The following is an 18,548-nucleotide window of genomic DNA, read 5'->3' as shown; positions in this document are numbered from 1 at the left end:
TCTGAGTTTCATTAAGAATTTAAAGTAATAGAACCTTGCAATAAGTGTTACCCGTGTTCCTTGTGGCCATCTATAATAATGTTTATTTTGAGGTTACGTCATATTTTGAATACAAAAGATCATAGTAATACATCTCTAAAAACGTAGTTTTTGTTACATTAACCGAGCAATTAATGTTGCAGCACAAAATAACTAACACAGTTATATGCAAGGACACAGACTTGGAAGAAAAACGCATGTCAAATTTGGAAAATAAAATATCTGATGTTTAAAAAAAACAAGAATTAAAAATAAAAATAACAAAAATCAATGCAACCAAAAGAGTAAACATCATTCTCCGTTCTTATCTTCTTGTTCAATCGCTGTTAAACCAACACTCTTAAACAAATGATATAAAAACTTGCACGTCTACAAGTTGTGGAAGATTGAAGAATGCTTCTTTCTCTATTACTGTGACAAGGTTCCCACTAAGAAAGCTGTAACAAATATTTAATTATATGCTGTTTTTTCACAACTTTTAGCACTAATTTTGTTAAAAATATAAAAAAAGAATATTACAAAATATGAATACATAAGCCTTTTTCAACTGATTTTTATAGTTCGTTCTAATGTTGACCTTTACATCTCTGTCCAAAATTATGGTAGGGTTGGGATCCTGTTAACATCAAACATGTACAGCCACTCAACACTATGTATAAACATGCCTGTCCCAAGTCAGGGGCATGTTATTCAGTGGTTATCGTGTGTTGCTGTGTGACGTGTTTCTTTAATTTTGTTTGTGCATAAAAAAAAGGCCGTTAGTTTTCTCCTTTGGATTGTTTTACATTATGCATTTCGGGGCCTTTGATAGCTCACTATGCAGTATTGGCTCATTGTTGAATGCCGTATGGTGACCCATAGTTGTTTATGTCTGTGTCATTTTCTTTTGTGAAGCGTTGTCTCATGGTCAATCACATAACATCTTTGTTTTTTATATATACTAAATTATTATAATATAAACACACTTTCACGACAAAATTCAAATAGAACTACTATTATCTAATGAAATGGGAATGTATGCTTACATGACATTTAGACGGGGTAGATTGACGAATGCATGTGTCTCTATTAATGTGATACGATTTCCGGAAAGACTACTGTAAAATAAACACATACATAATTTCAATTTGTTCTAGTTTCCAATTTAACAACTTGTGTGGTTACGCATTGACAAGTATGACAAAAAAATGGAGATAAGGCTTAAATTACATTTTCATCCTTCACTGCTCTCATCAAGATATAAAACGTTTCCACAGGATAGTGTGACGTTACGTTATTGGTGGGCATAAACTCCGTACGTTCCTGTGAAACGTTTCTAATTTTAAGATCAACAGCCATGATAAACACAAACTTAAAGTAAACAGTCGTTTGTAAGACGCATTTTTATTTACTCACCATATACATGCCGAAACGGTCAGCGTGGCATATATTTCAGTCTGTAGACGGTCACGTTCATTTAAAAAAAGTGTTTGTTAAGCAAACGATTGAATTATTTTAGGTTTAGGCAACGATTAGATTAACACAAAGTTCATTTGTGTCATTTCTTGTGGAATGCCGACTTCATTGATTTCATGTTTACTTTTGCTTCTCGTGCTTTGTAAGCTGTCATTTATTTTTCAACCCGAACTAGGCAAATAAATTGTTGAAGGGTGATCAGTTATTGTCATAATCGTCGATCTTCAGTCAGTTGGGTTATGTAATGTTGTATCATTTTCAATTATATTCATTGAACTAAATTTATCATTTTGGTAATCCTTTTGTTTCTGCATTGATCATGCCATGACTATTTAGGTGTTGCGTCTAAATATAAATTGTTGCACTTTATAGTGACTAAAAAAGGGTAACAAAAATCATCAAAAATGTAGAAGACACCTGGAAACAGCACCTGCTCATTTGAAATGGCAGTTTATAGAAGGTACCTCTGATGTTGATAGTTCCACTTCAAGATCAAAAGATAAGTTCTTTCGAAATAAAACTAAATAATGTTAACACTGTAGTTAATAAATAAAGGCATTATGACGTGAGCAGTTCTGTATTGGCCTTGCTTCCGGTCTGTTGTATTGGTTTGATGTGAAGCCGAAAGACAATAATATTTATATATAAAGGTGTAGTATACATCAATTACAATGATGTGCTCAACAACTGTAACAGACTATATGGCAATATATCAGAGGATATTGACCCATTATACACTATAACAATTGTGTTACATTGTTTCACACCTGAAATATATTTGCAAAACTCTAACTTAACGTGTTTGATATTCGGAGCTTGATGAAAACCCCATATCTCAATTATATATAATTAGACACAGCTTATGTATGTATTAAACAAAATGAGTGTGAACACTCATAGTACTTTTGATTTTAATGCAAATACGGCTTTCCTACCTTGCTCAGATATTTGTTTTTTAAATTTCCTTTATAATTCAACTTATACATAAGTAACAAAATTAATCAACAATGTCAAAAACATTACCATCAAAATACCACACTCACATTACCAACATGTTTGTTTTAGCATTGTTTATAGTCAAACTTCATTTATGAGTGTACAAGTATAAGTGTGTCGAACATATCTTGTAAGCCTTTTACAGAATCAGAAAACAGAATCATATCATTGGCATACATAAGCAAAAAGAACTTCATATGGTACATTATCGTTTCTTGAAAATTCTAAATCTGTCCGGTGCAATGAAAAATGAATTGGAGAGAGTAATCCTCCATACAGTAATCAAACAGAACAAGTGAACTTTTCTTAATAACACCGATTAATTCGTACACATGAATTTCCATTTGTAAACATCGATTAAAGTAATGTTAAAAGTTTTCCTGTTATACCAAAATTTGTGGAAAAACTGTCAATGTTGTTTTGGATATATTATGATTTTGTTGTTTATGCGCATAAAACATACGCATAAAACAAAGTTACGAATTAAAAACTGTTTCACATCCACAATGTGAAAATAGTCAAACAGTACTATAAGATAATCAACGACATTCATATCACGCAAACCACTAAAAGTAAAATTGTTAGCAATTTCATCGATGTGTCGACCATTTACTGGAGTTGTTGGCATTTAAGGACATTTTTACACAATTTGTTTAGTCATGTTTTCTAACTTTAAAAAATCTTCTCCGCTGAAACCAATGAACTAAATGCAAACAAACTTGAACAGAATGATTTGTAGGTTATCTAAAATAAAATTTGTATTTTATTTTCAGTTTCCCCAGGAAACATTGTTGCCATGGCTAAACTTAGAACATCGGGTAACACAGATTTTCAATTTTACATGTATCACAAAAACTGACGCATTTAGAGCCAATCAGACAAGAAATTAAAGTATTCATTCAATCAAGGTCTACCTACTCTGACATTATCAGTCAAATCGGGTATCTGAATTTGTTGATTATTGCCTCTAATTTGATGATTTTGGGGGAAATGTGACAGTTTTTCGTTACTATCTTCAAAATTATTATAGATAGAACTGTAAACAGCAGAAAAGTACAACAAAGTAAGATCTACAAATATGTTTACATGATCAGAAGTAATTGCTCTTAAAAAACATTTTTTTCAACTACTTGTTCACTTAGTTGCTTACTTTAAAACAAATCGTCTTCTTTGAAACTGCGAAATAAATTTCAACCAAATTTGTGCTGAAATAATTTCAGGGTATCTTGTACAAATTTTGTAATTTATGTCCTTGTACGTCAAGAAACATAGCTTCTATGGCTAAAATGGAACATACTGGACAAATGATATTTTGTTTTTGTATGTGTGCCTTAATTGTAGTTTGTATTTATATCTTGTTTATTTCTTGTAATTAGTATACTTGTGGTCAATAATGTAAATCTAAAAAATAAAAAGAATCAATCAATTAATCAAACCATATGAAATAATAATGAAACATCTTCCATCACTCTGTTTCTTAAAATTGTTTTTTTTTTATTGATTGTTGGTTGCTTTACGCCGCATTAGCACAAAAAGGCTATATCGCGGCGATATTGGACAGTTAAACTTAATGAAATAAAACTTTTCTGATGATATTAAGGCTTAGTTAGTTTTTCAAAAGAAATATGCAATACGACGTTATTCAAACAGTACAAGCTGGGTTTTTTTTCTCTAAATTTAATTTAGTACTTACAGACTACTTATTGGAATATCACTAAACATATATGCCGTAATTCTGTACAGGTTGTTGTTATCAAGCTTCCTAAAAAGGTACGATGAAGCAACGATGTTTGCGATTGTTTGTGTTTGTCTGTATTAATTACAGTTATTTTATATTACAATCTATTTCAATTTCCATATAGTTAAAATGTAAAAAACACAAAATAAATCACAACATTGTATAGATTGAAATGTCAAATATTCCACAAAATGAAACAACACACCAAAAATTTGTGATTTGTCTTTATACCTTTTTCTGTTTTAATACATATGAAGTGGCTCTGTACTTTAACATCTCATTATTGTGTTATTGTGCTGTTGTAAAATTTTGTATTCTGGTCTTTCATTTTTGCTTATTTGATTTTTGTACTTTCTACATATAATCTTGTTTCATAGGGATTAAGATTATAACATAATGCAGACTGTTGTTTCCAGATTGTTTTTGGCATTTTGGCTGTTGTTTGAGAGAAAAGGAGCGCAGTATACCATAGAGACAGTCAAACTCATATTATGTGTTGGGTTTCTTTTCTTCATCAGCTCAGTAGTCAGTACTTTGGTACTGACCTGATTTTACAAACGTTTCTTAAATTGTCCTTTTATAGATTTTAAACAATCTTTAAGAAACTAAGGTTTCAACTCTCTAAGTTAAAGTTTACTTTAGATAAATTTGGCTTTTCAGTTTAAGTATTTTTGTCATTTAGCTCTGCAACAGTTTCGATACTTATACAACCTAGGATTTCAAATGTTTGACTATAAGCGTTCCTGATAAAGGTAAATCCAGAAAAGCGATTCGGACGCATAAAAAAAAACCGACAATGCCATGGATAAAAAAGAAATTAAAAAAACAGACAAATAATAGTACACAAGACAGAACATAGAAAACTGTAGACTAAGCAATACGAACCCCACCGAAAATTGGAGGGATTTCAGGATTCCGAAAGGGTAAGCAGATCCTGCTGCACATGTGGTACCCATCGCATTGCTCATGTGTCTGTTTGGTTTGTTCACACATCGTTGTTGAATATGGAATTTAATGCAACTATCATACAAGTAAGATGTTTAGCTAGCTATAAAACCAGGTTGAATCCACCATTTTCTACTTACAAAAATGCCACTACCAAAATTATTTATTTTTACTTAAGTTAAGGGTGTTTTAGTTGCCTTAGTGTTGTCGATGGAATTTATTCATACTTTCTATTTTAAATATATATATAAACAAACAACAATTCGTGTGTATTTCTAACTGGTCGTGCATCCGCCTATAATTATGAAATTAAAGTAAGCATAATATACATACTACTTAAGCGAATACCTACATTAATATACCTGAGCTGGTAAGGTTCGCAAACCCTCCGGGTTCAATTATTCTGATTTTGTTGTCATTCAAATACCTGAAAATAATTTGATAACATGTTATATAAAAATTTAATAACTTTTCAATAATCGATTTCAAACAATAAGATATAACATACATATTTCCGCTTATCATTTAGGAATCATGCCCATATTGTAACCGTTAATTGGAGTGTTAATTAAGTTGAAGCAAAATTAAAAAAAAGATTTATGTTCAAATACTAGCACTCGGTCGATACCTCTGATATTGGACTTTAAATTTATTTACTCAGTTATACATTCGCCACGTTGCCAGTACAAAAATACAAATATTTCTAATCAATAAGCTGTTATTTGAAATAATTTTTAATTCAGGAATGTATCTTTCTCATGCATAGCTGTACTTTGTTGACCGGGTTTGTTTTTACTCACAAAATCCTCTTCAAAGTATATACTAAATATAACTTTACTGTAGAAATATGTTATTTTTTATCATTTGTAATTGCTTTCAGAAAAAATAGGGAAGTTTGGAACACGTAAACCAGTTTGACCCTGCCAAATATAATAAAATAAGATGTGGTATGATTCCCAATGAGACAACTCTCCACAAGAGACCAACATGAACCAGATATAAATAAATATAGGTCACGGAACGGCCTTCAACAAAGCCCATGCCGCATAGTCAGCTCTAAAAGACCCCGAAATGACAATGTTAAACATTTCAAATAAGAAACCTAACGGCCTCATGTATGTACAAAAAATGAACAAAAAACAAATATGAAACACATAAACAAACAAAAACCACTGAATTACAGGCTCCTGAATTGGGACAGGCACATACATCAGTCTATTTTGGTGACCATACGCAACAACCTGATTTTTGGCGTCAATCAGGCAGTTCGCTTTAATTGTTTCCTATTTAGTCAGGTCGAAGCTTTCTATAACATAATATATGATATATGTTATGCAATGCGAATTTCCATATTATCATAGTACAGATATACACCAGATTCATTATGCGGTTCTTTCAATGAAGTTCCTAGAATATAATGATTGTTTAACGTATCTTAATTCTCAGGAAAAATTAACAAAGTGTATCCCACATCATTGGCTGCTTTTGTTTTCGTAAAATTTTCTTTTAATTTTTTTTTTTAGGCTTGTAAAGAATTTAATATGTTGTGTGATTTTGGAATGCAGTCATGATAATGGTGCTTGTGATTTGAGATTTCTTCAAAAGAACTGTCATGGTTGAAAAAGGTTTAAATATTTCTTAAATCAGAAAATGAGATGATTTAAGATATGATTGACGGGAAAGATAGAAGCTCAAAATCATTTTCAAAAACAACAACCTCATCAATAATAAGAGTACATTGCTTATATAAAAAGCGTGCAAGGTTTTGTGAGGTTGCAACTAACTGAAACTAAACATCAGCCATAATAATGAGGCAGAAATAGAAAGAGCTATTTTTGTGAGCAAAGGGTTGATTGATATTCTATTCAAACAGTGGACATTGAGAAAGGCATACGTTTAATCAAGAAAATATGTTCTCATTAAAAGAATAAAATCAGAAACGACTGTTAAAATATATGGTTAACGTTTAAAGGCATATTTCACACACAATATAGAATAAAGAAGGTAAACTTAACAACATAAACATACAGTCTATCCAAATTTGGCATGTTGTTGAAATCTCCTCTTTTTATTCTGGTAATACTATTTCGTGTTATAAATCTAATAAAGAAAACAAAACAAGTTAGAAAGGTTAAAATAATCAGACAACATCTTAACAAATAAAGTATCACAGTTAGTGACAGAACAGTTTGAAAACGAAAATTTCGGCAGTGAAAGGTTAACTTGGCACCCCGTTTATTATTTACAAAATAAAAAAAAGAATGTTTTTTGTATGATTTTTTTATATAAATCATTGCCATTAACATATTAACACGCAAACAAAGAATCCAATATATATTTTGGTAAAAGATGGCTAACTCCTTAATTTTATATATATTTAGGAAAGGTGCCATAGAAACAAAGTTCAGCAAACTGTATATTCAAGTCTGATATGCTATTGATAATAAACACACACTCCTAATAAGAAACTAGAATTGAAATTGTTAACACCAGACACGCGTTTATCTATAAAAGACTTATCTGTGTTGATGGTATCTACATAGTGGAAAAGTTCTATTAACGTACAAAGCAGTGAACACCAAAAATGTCTTGTCAAATACACTAAGATTATTTTTCCTGTGGTATGGCGAAAAATCTAAAGCTTTGATAAGCCTATATTCAATAATAATATATGTTAATACAGAGTTACGGACTACTTGGTTAGTGATAACCTCGATGACAAAACTCGACTAGGAGTGGCATCGATAGTAAATGAATTCATCAGAGACACAAGAATTTATATTTATTGAACGCAAGAAGCGTTTTCCATCTACAAAAGATTCATCATTGACGAACGTTTGAATTAAATCAGTTTTAAAGGCAAAACAAAATAAGAAGTTGAAGAGCATTAAGGATTCAAAATCCATTAATGTTTTGCAGAATAGAACGAAGGTAATCGATTTCTATTCATTAATTCGGAAATCCAATGTTTTGTAAACAGTTAAAAAGTTGATATATCCATATCAATAATAATGCATGTCTTAACATTATATATCTTATTAGCGTTTTTCTAATTTGTGGATCGTTTGCTCGTCTTTAGTTTTGAACACTGAGGTATGAGTTCGAACGCCGTCCGTGCCGGTGCATTCGATTCTAACTTTATTTCACTAGTAATGTCAGTTTTCCTACCAAAAGTCTGTGCTTTCCTCCGGACTCTTTTCTGCTTCTTCTACCCCTTCAAATTGACCACAACAAAAAAATGATGCATTAGAACACCAACAATCAGTCAACCATTTTTTTTTGTTTTATTCTCAGGTAAAATTTGTGAAATCATACTTGTCAATATACAGGGTTTCTTATCAAACAAATTGTGTAACTGTATCTATTATTATGGATAAACAAAATAAATCACCAGAATTGTCACAATTATTACAGCTAACAACAATTGTCTTTTTGATTATCACTTTGACTTACAATGCGTAAAATGCTTTTGGAAGGTCTTTTGGCACTTCTGTGAGACTAGAGCAATGAACTGATGTAAAAGTGCAATGACAAATAGGTTTTGCACACGTCATGTTTTTTCTTTCGCAGGTAATAAATTCTACCTCTTTACAACAAGATATGCTTGCGATCGGGCATACTGCAACTAAAACTGCTAATATAGATACATTTTTATAACCCATTACCAACCTACAAAGATATTGTCACTATTTAGTAAATTTGCAGATTCAACTTTACCAAACATGTGTATCTATTCTATTCTTGAAATACAATTCTCACCTCGTGATATCGATGAGAGTTTAGCACAGTCATGTTATCAAAGTTTTGTGAAGTTGAACATAGTTAAGTTAAGTTACCTCCCCGCAGGAATTGCATAATTTCCATTCAAACTATCAAATAAAAATAAAATAGAATATTTGAATCTATATAGTAGGTCAAACAATCTACATTAACTTCAAAATGTTGTTTTCAAGAAATTAGCGCAGAATAAGCACGTATTGAAATTGGTATGGTTTTGTGAAGCGATTGACATTGTTCGATTCGGTTAAGTGTCTTAAATTCGTCATGGTTTTGATATATCTGTCATGGTTTAGATCCAAAATCATATATGTTTTTAAGCTCAATATTGATAGTTTGTTAAACGAATAAATATAATTTATCAACTGACTAAGAAGGGACAGCCTTTTAAAACAAATGGAGAGTGTAACTGGCAAAGCGTAAATAACACAATTTTGCTTTTCGTGACTTGTCTTTGTATACAAATCTTATGACTTCCAGTATCTTGTAAGCGAATAAGGAAATTAATGAGCACTAGTGTAATTATAAATACAAATACATTATTTGGCATGAATGAGCTAATTATAACTCCTTTATGGCTTCATTGAACATTATAGTGAGCAGCAAATCGGAGGACTTAACTAGTTTCTATTAAATATATATATGCTACACAATATTCCATACCTAAACCCGTACATTGCCGGCTCATCTACCTGTTCGCTATGAATTGATTACTTTATCATACCATATGCCATATTTTGTAAAAATTGAACACAAAAGAAAAACACGCTACAGCGAGGAAAATATGATCAATATGCTGGATTTTTTTGTTTGACAACATAATATGATTTTGGAGGTAGACCTTTTCAACAAAATGTCGGCTTTCCTATGTGACTAAATGTGTGCTTCTCCTTGCAGACCTTTAGTTATTTTCATGTGAGTCGGAATTCCGTTAGTCATTTGTCAAAACCAGAAGATCACTGACGCAAGATTATTTAACTTTACAATATTGTTTATCGAAATTAAGTTCAATCTGACAAGCCAAAAGTCAATCCAATTTTTTTTTATTTAGTTCCATTTATATATCCGCCCCGAACAAGAAATTAAAGACTCATCAGACACGACTTCATCTGCTTCATTTTTTGACTTAAACCTCGAATTTGACCTGAACAGTCATTTCAGTACCAAAAACTACTCTGTGTGAGTAGTAAATAAAATAAAAATCGCCATGACATTCAAAGTCAACATGGAAAATATCTTCACACTTTAAAATATGTTGGAGCTGCTATACAAATTCCGTTTATATTGTTCAAATTTGTGACAAATTCGTCCATATAGTGAACATAGTTTATTCATATTTTATTATGGGGCCGGATCGACTTGGGGCCGGATCGACGTGGGCCGGATCGACTTGGGCCGGATCGACTTGGGGCCGGATTGACTTGGGGCCGGATCGGTTTGGGGCCGGAACGACCGGGTACCGGATAAACGATATGATTTAAATTTTGAAATTATCAATTCCCCTCTTTTAGGAGCAAAAAAACAACTTCAATTGTACTTTCCTCGGAGTTTTTTTTTTTTTTTTACTGTGATATAATTAAAAAGTCACTGCCCTTTTTAAGCTAGCTTTCGATACAATAATTATAAAAACAGAACGCGCTGCGTCGGTTTAAAATATAATATGTTCTCCGTTTGTCCATGATGGACTCTTCCAGAGATACCGTGAGCGGCCTCACTTGTTGAATAGTAAAAGAGGTCTACTTGCGCAGTAACTTTTATTTTACATTTTTTTCTAGCAAACTAAACATGTATTGTTGTATTTTGAATCAGTCTATGATAAATGTGGGTGTTATACGCTCATGATATATTAACTACAAAACTAACCAGGCGATATTAAGAGGACAACATAGTCTTCAACCATCCACAAAACAAACTATTAACGAGTGACATGGACAAAGGTTACACATAATTTGTTGAAACTTATTAGTGAAATTTATATAAAATATAATGTTTTAACCACAGAGTGGTCATCTCTCATTTAATACTACAACGTGATACAATGAACGACCTGAAATTATACATTTTCTAAAGTTTCAAAATTGATTATTCTGTGAGAAGCAATATTTAATTCACCAAACCGGTGCTAGGAGCCGTTTTAAACTTTAGCTATCAGTAAGGATATTTTATCGCCCTGCTGAAGATGTCACTTGGATTTTGAGATGAACAGGGAAAATGCACTGTTGTTGATTGTTTTGCGCTTTTCTTTTTTTTTTTAATTTTGCTGTTCATTCACTTATGATGTGTTATTTATACACGACGGGTGCCACATGTGGAGCAGGGTCTGCTTACCCTTCCGGAGCACCTGAAATCACACCTAGTTTTTAGTAAGGTTCGTGTTGTTTATTCTTTAGTTTTCTATGTTATGTCATGTGTACATGTACTATTGTTTTTCTGTTTGTCTTTTTCATTTTTAGCCATGGCGTTGTCAGTTTGTTTTAGATTTATGAGTTTGACTGTCCCTTTGGTATCTTTCGTCCCTCTTTTATAGATACCACATTGCCTTGGGTATTTCTATTCAGGCTGTACAAATTAGCCAATTATCCTTTATGTCACCTTTTGTCATTTAATAATGAGTAAAATCTAGACCGTACAATCAGTTACCAAAATCATCAAAATGAAAAAGTGTTACAAGATGTAACGGAAAAAAACAACGACATAATTAATGAAAAATGGAAAAAAACGAACCGTTCATTTTTATTGACATTTAAAAGTTCATTCATATTGAAATTTGAAAGTAAAACCTATCTACCTTCCTGCGAGTTGTAAATATATTTCAACACTTTGAAATTATGCTACATTATATTTCTCAAAAATGTGTTATAAAGTGTAACATTTATATATTAAATTTCTGGAATGTTTAACGATATGAAATGAGTTATCAAAGGTACCAGGATTATAATTGCATACGCCAGACGCGCGTTTCGTCTTCATAAGACTCATCAGTGAAGCTCTGTTCAAAATAGCTATAGAGCCAAATAAATACAAAATTGAGGGCATTGATCCGAGGACCCAAATTCCAAAAAGTTGTGCCAATTACGGCTATGGTGATCTATTCCTGGGAATAGAAAATTCTTAGTCTTTCTTAAAATTAAAAGATTTGTCAATTTACTAAAATGACCAAATAATTGATATTCTATTATAAACTATAAATGCTATATGAACTGTCGTGGTATTGAATTTTGATAAAAACAAAAACAGTAGCAATGGCTTAAGATCTTTTATGATTCAAATTAACCAACATTTTATTTTTTTATTTTTCAGAACATCAATATTTGTGTTCGGTGTATGCGAAATTGACATATTAACAGCAATAGTTGGAATAGTTAGTACGTCTAGTTATTTCTTGATTGGCTCAGCTCCAAAAAAATATATGGACGACAGTCAAAAATTCAAATATATTCTTCAAAGCAAAATATGGAAAGAAATAGGCTTACCAGTCGTAATGAAAACATTAAACGAAAGTGATTAAAAAGTTTCGTGCACCCAAACACATTATGTAACAAAATTTATTAAAGGAGATCATTGTGAACGTTCGTTGCAATGTGAATCATTTAATCAACTATCAAATCATATTTTCTAAATCGTCTCCGTTTCAAACCATGAAATATATGCATATCTACTGAGCATATTAATAAATGAAAGATACTATTATATATAATACCAACTAACTTAAACTTGACAATATCTAACGCTATCATTAAGCATAACAAAAGAAAAATAACTACTATATTTCTGACTTGGTGCATGCATTGTCCGAGGAAAATGGTGGGTTAAACTTTGTTTTATAGCTATCTAGACCTTCCGATTGTATGATATTTGTTGATAGTTTCGTTATATTGACAAAATTGGCAGAGCAACCAAATTATACATAATATGTTGATGGGACTACAATAGCGATCAATCAGCCAAAACTATGATAACGTACAAAACAGTCATACAACGCTAACCAATCCAGTTTTCTTTGCTCAATGTTGGTTGTTAATAGTTGTGTAATTTTGGAGGGTTGTCTCGTTGGCAATTATAACATATCTTCTTATTCTTATATAACCGAACTGGCTGAATAACCTAACGAAGAAGCCAGGAAAAATTGTAGATAGTGAATTTGACAATGACACAAAAAAAAATTATTGTCGTTGATAATACATACCGCATATAGTATATGCTTTCCTAATCAGGTAAGTATAAATACGAAGGGAAAAAATGACTGAAGGCACTAATGAATTATACTCCTTTTATAAGATGAACTAAACCCCACAATTTATTAACAAAAAGTAATAGACAGCCGTCTTCTCTAGATATGCCTGTTCAAAATTATTTTGAAAGTCCGAAGCCTTAAAGAAACGTTAAATAGTCGTTTAAATAAAAATGGATAAAAAGTAAACTGAAACCTGGACACGAGAGGTAGCGGACTATATACAATATGAACTGTAGTGCAAAACGAGTTTAGTTCTATAAAATTTGATCAAACCAAGATGAATGGAGAGAAACATGCTTACCTGTCGTGTAACTCCGATTCAGTTTATTTTAAACCAAAAGCAAAATACCTGGCAACAATTTGCTGTATGTGTAACTTGATACCGTTTGATTGATGACTGTGTTCATTTGATTCGTTGTCAATAACATTTAAATTTATACCTTTTTTCAAGTATATTGAATTTAACAAACACTTATCTGATTTATATAAGTTGATAACACAATCCATGTTACTGCATATATTTGTATACAAAGCAAACATTTAAAATACATGAAAGGAATCTGGATGACCCAATATTTTACGTGAACGAGAAAATGCGTGTAGCCTGTTTTGAATTAAATCAATTACTTGAATATCTATTTTATGAGAAAATCAATATTTTTGAATGTAGACCTAAACCCAAAATCAAAAAAGACTTTACGATATGAAAAGAAATAGTGAGAATATAGTGACAAAACAACAGCATTTCGAAAAATATGATAAAAAATAGTTATGAATTAAGAAGACAGTGATTAATCTCATTAATTGATCAAGGAAAGAAAAATCAATGTAATAAAGAATAACTATATATTACTGAGTAAAATGCATGAAATCAAAGTGAAACTTAACTAGATCATGAACAGGGTTGGCCACTTCTGCTATGAATAAATCATCTGCAAAGCAAATCCACATTAAGTTAACATGAAATTTGTCTAAGGTGAAATTACAGATCAGACGACTATATTGTTCCCTAAAATACCAAAAAAAAAGACCAAAACAATTTGTTAGCTCAGACACCAAGACAATCTACCAACACGTACGGAAATGGAAACATTGGCTGAGATGACTGGATTTCTAACTTTATGCAGATTTACCAAAATTATTTCAACACGCAGGGTTTGTTTTTGCACAACGAAATGCATAAACATTACGCAAAACAAATATCTGTAATAGGACATAACTACGAGTACTCTTAGTGCGGTGGTTTGACATATTTGTCGTTTTGTTAAGGTTTTCTTTGTGCTAAATGCCGATCTGGTGAGTCAATTTCTTTTCATATAATTGCACTTGACCTTTTCAACAACTCTCGACACCGACTAATGACACCTAAAGTTTACAGGTAAAATGGAGGGAACGTCTCAAAGACAAAAACGTCTGACTATTATAATTATACAAATTCGATTTGGCGGTTATACATGTATATAACTACCGAAGATATATAAAGGAAAACATATATCTTTCTCTATCTGTATTTACACGTCATTTCACGTTGAATTGATTAAAACAATTACTGCAATCATTCCGTATCCTAATATGTTTCTCTTTACATTGATGATTATGCCGCATTCCAATAACGATACATTTGTATCTGCAAAATTTTTCAAACAATCAAAACCGTAACCGATGTACATATTCAAATTGGGAGGGGTAAAAAAGTTCGAAGGACAAGATCACATCGCCATTTTTATCAACGAAGGACTACGCCGCTTCAATATACCATGTTTAAGTTCATGTTTCCCGTCATGAATTGGGAGGGAATTTAATTTACTTCTCGTTCCAATGTATCATTACTTAAGCAAAACATACCTAGACGCTAGTTACTGTAGACCTTTGTCATTGCAAATTATTTTTGGACAGTGCCAATCAGGGGTTGGGGTCTAATGACTTAGGTTATCCCTCATTATAATCATATGGTAGTCCTCACAAACTGATAGACCAATATAATTGCCCGTGTTCTAAAAGACAAGATACGTTGTCCCTTAAACGGGGAGTCATGATTTTCCATTTTTCGAAAAAAAAATCTCTGGGTTTCTTACAAGAAGCGGGAAATGCTTAGCAATGGATTTTAATATGGTCCGTGTTGATCAAGTTTCGTTGGTTTTATAGGTTACACTGTCATTGCTATATTTTATTTTATTCTTTTGTCAACGGGTCAGAAATTGTGTCTGTTTCTCTTTTTTCTTCATAACGCTTTGCCGGATTTATAATCTTTTCTTTTTTTTCGTACTTATAATTCTTTCTAAATATCGTCTATGACAATACATACGGGAGTTTTTTTCCCCAATAAGAATAGTAAAACCCCGTCGCAAGTTTTGTGCGCCTGAACGAAGTCCTGAAAATGTACGGCCTTCACACGGTTGATATTTTAGTAAATGATGTCACATTTTGACTTTATGCTTCGTTTTTATATTTGATTCCTTTTTAGTCGATCAGAGATCGCTGTTTTTTTTTCCATGTTGTTTCTCTTCCTTTTTTGTACCGTAAAAATAATTTATTTCTTCATTCTAAATTTAAAAAATCCATGTCATTTGGACTCTGTCTTCATTGCCAATCAAATCAATTTCAAGTCCAATAGTAATCAATAGTATTATTTTCAATTTATATTTTTGAGACGACCCCTCACAAATTACCTGTCGTAGTCGTGCTGAACTGTAGGTGTAGACAATTAGAAAGGTCTACTAGTGTGTTCCTATATTTTACACTAATATCACAGTTTGAGGGGAGAGTTCAGCACACAAAAACATGTTTACAAACGTTATATTATTTATGTGTTTGTCTTAAATACGCACCTTGTACTTAGAATATTGTTCTTGATTGCTTTATGTCTTATTTGTATGTCTTATTTGTTGAAATGGCATACATTTGGTTTTCTCTTTTTAATTGTATCCCATTTTTGCCGGAATCTTTCACAAATGACTACACAGTATATGTTTTCGTCATTGATGCAGGCCGTACATCCAGTCAGGATTCTTCTCCGTTAAAATTATCTAATTACGTCAGCTAATTTTTACAATCTTGAATAAGGAAACCGTTTAAAGGATGAAGTGCTGCCAATTTGTCTCTTAAAACCGATAAATTTATCCAGAAAGCATCATTATAGCCTTATTTATATTAAAACCATTGTCTGGTCGGCTGTTAGTAAAAAAAAAGTATTTAATATGCATGAAATCCTAAATTATGCACTTTTTTTTTAACTTAAAGCACATAGAAACAGATGCAAACAATGCATATATACCAACTTCACTGTTTTCCCACTCTTACGAAGAGTTTCATTTCTTTTGTTTAATTGCAACTGGGTATAACTTTTTAACTAAATAAATTATTTTCCAAATGCACTGAAAATAAATATGTTTAAACTAGTGCCTGGTGAACAGGTGTCTCATATTTGCAATCACCAACATCTGCTGTGTTAATATATATGTACTGCCGGAGCGAGTCAAAGATGCCATAATTAGCTAGATCATGCCTTCACATTAAATACCTTAAATACAGTAAAAGTACCATTAACAAATATGGAAGCAGGTCATATGTGTACATGTTGCACATGTCGGATGCAACTAAAGAAAACAAATGAAAAATTATGAACAGTAATAATTTTTAATACAATTTTTAGATGCAACATAGATACGTCAATAAAAATAAGGTACTATGATGTTAACGTCAGCTTTGTGCTAAGCTGGTTTTAATTGCTATACATTTTTATATCTGTCGTATTTGTCATTGTATATAGTCGAGTTTTCGTGGTTCGTCTACAGGGTTTTCGATTTTATGTAGATTGTTGTCATGTGTGTTTACTGCTAGGTCTTATATGATCGTGTATTATTTTATATTTAAGAAATAATTCATGGAAGCCATAGATTATTGGAAATTTACACATGGCCTGGGCCGTGATATTCTAATTTTATCCTGAGCGTTAGCGAGTGATAAAATTAACGAATATCACGGCCCAGGCCATGTGTAAAATTCCAATAATCTATGGCTTCCATGAATTATTTCGATTCTAATAGGACAAATACGATCATTAAAAAAACTGAAGCGATGGTGGGTAACGCTGTGTGTGCGGCTGTTCTTTTTTACTCCCTGTTAGATAAAGCTCAAACATTCTAATAAATCCGTAGCTTGCATGGACTATTTCGTGAATAACCGCTAAAATAAAAATCTGTTTCATTCTCAAAACCAACAATTGTGATTTTGATTTAAATGTTTTTCTCGTAAGCTACCGTCAAATCCAAAGTTGACATTTCGTAACTAAGGAGCCGCCATGTTGACTTGCTGAAATCAGTAAATATGCGAATAATGCAATAGAATAGACAATCAAACAAAACCTACCTTGATAATCAATTTTAATACAATAGTAAACAACATTTCAATGGTTCACGTAACAGAAAACTTTCAACTGTAGCGTTTTCATTTGTTTGACGTGATGTTTTGAAATGACTTAAATGCGCCAAAACATTAATAGACTTTCTTGGAATTTTATTTTATTTTTATATTTTGTTGGTTTCTCCGAGTTCTTGTGCATTACTTCTTTTTATTGTGCATTCGAAAAAGAATAAAAGTGATTTTGTCTTTTTTTAATTGCAATTTTAAAACAATAAAATCGGCAAAGGGTTTACAAATAGTTTTCAATACATGTGGAATTACGTGGGAAGTATATTGTAACAGCCATTTTTATGTACACCACGGAGTCTGCGCTAAGTATAGATATATCGAGAATTTTATCACAGTGTTGTTTACAAAGCGAAAGAAGCACGTCATATTAGAATTATTTTTTAATTATTTCGGTTTTTCTTCTAAATCAAATTGTGTATAGTAAATGATCAATAAATACTTAATACTGGAAATTAAATACCTTCCTGTAACTGTATGGTTCTAGTGCATTTATACAAATGTTCATTATATATGCATCCAAATATGTGTACAATCTTATAAGATGTACATATTATATGCTTTTCATTGAATATACAGTTTATACAAATCTTTGAAGATTATGTATATCTTTGCAGATTTACAGTGTATACTCAGCTTTATAGATGTAAGGTGTATATATCAGTATTACAGACTTACCGTTTGAATACAGTTTTTTTTTCAAAACGAAAGTAACATATTGTCTCTGTTATTTCGAACAAAAATTAGCAAGACGACGGTTTCCACATGTGGAGCATGATCTGCTCACCTTTCCGGAGCACCTGAAATCATCCCAAGTGGTGGGGATCGTGTTGCTTAGTCATTTAGTTTTCTATGTTGTGTCTTTTGTACGTACTGTTATTTGCCTTTTTTTTCACTATGGCATTGTCAGTTTGTTTTCGATCCCTCTGGTATCTT

General features: G+C 31.7%; 1 protein-coding gene across 1 annotated transcript in view; it reads right to left on the bottom strand.

The window, feature by feature from the left end:
* Positions 1 to 18,548, bottom strand: part of LOC143048715 (titin-like) — a 226,161-nt gene that overhangs the window by 128,497 nt on the left and 79,116 nt on the right. The gene's annotated exons all lie outside the window — the stretch shown is intronic.

The sequence above is a fragment of the Mytilus galloprovincialis genome, chromosome 10 (assembly GCF_965363235.1).
Source record: "Mytilus galloprovincialis chromosome 10, xbMytGall1.hap1.1, whole genome shotgun sequence".
Classification (NCBI taxonomy): domain Eukaryota; kingdom Metazoa; phylum Mollusca; class Bivalvia; order Mytilida; family Mytilidae; genus Mytilus; species Mytilus galloprovincialis.
The sequence above is the reverse complement of the archived record's forward strand: the minus strand, read 5'-3'. Positions and strand labels throughout refer to the sequence as shown.